We start from the raw sequence: 940 nt of genomic DNA on the forward strand, positions 1-940 counted from the left end.
GCCGCCCGGGGGGGGGGGGGGGGGGGGGGGGATTTCTCACATTCTGTCTCTCTGTCTCTCTGTGTGTCTTTGGTGAAAACACATACCCTATAGCAAAAAAAAAAAAAAATCTCTCCATCAAAAATAAATAAACAAACAAACAAACAACTAAATAAATAAAAAAAATGGTAAGCAGGATGCAACACCCGTGGATTTTTATCAATTTTCTACTCCAGCAGAGGGTGAAAAATAAACGCTCTCCAAAAAGTTTGTACTTTTTCCTCTCATAAGGAGTGCGGTAGTACTCTCTCCCTGACACAAGAATATCTGGTCTAAAAGCAAGAAATTAACATTGAAACACTGCAGCAGTCCTTCCCAGTCTGGGTGATTCTGCCCACAAGGCATACTTGGCAATGCCTGAAGACATTTTTGGTTGTCATAACTGGTAGAATGCCACTAGTATCTAATAGTTAGAAGCCAGGGGTGCTGCTGCTAAACACCTTCTAATGCACAGGAAAACCCCACAACAAATAATTATCCATCTCAAACTGTCAATAGGGTCAACCCTACACTAGAGGCGTCCCCTTCAAAATCAGGACCAAAACAGGACGTTCTATTACTAGTATTGAGCTCTTTTCTCAGTAGTCCTAAAGAATATAATAAGGACAAAATATAAATAAGATAGAATTAATAGCAAGAAGACAAAATTGCCAATATTTAAAAATACGTACTTGCATGTTCAAAAATAAAACAGAATTAACTATAAAAAGGCATAAGAATATTATCCTGCCTTTCCTGATTGCCAAAAAAGAACTATCTTCCAGGTAAACCAGACTGTAAACTGCTCACATGTATTTACATTCTTATTGATTCAAATATTAATTGAGAAACTACTAGTTGCTCAATACTTTCAGGGACTCGGAATACAAGAGAGAATCAGAAACAACACCTCTTAGCTTGT

The sequence above is a fragment of the Tupaia chinensis genome, unplaced genomic scaffold (assembly GCF_000334495.1).
Source record: "Tupaia chinensis unplaced genomic scaffold, TupChi_1.0 Scaffold000617_2, whole genome shotgun sequence".
Taxonomy (NCBI): domain Eukaryota; kingdom Metazoa; phylum Chordata; class Mammalia; order Scandentia; family Tupaiidae; genus Tupaia; species Tupaia belangeri.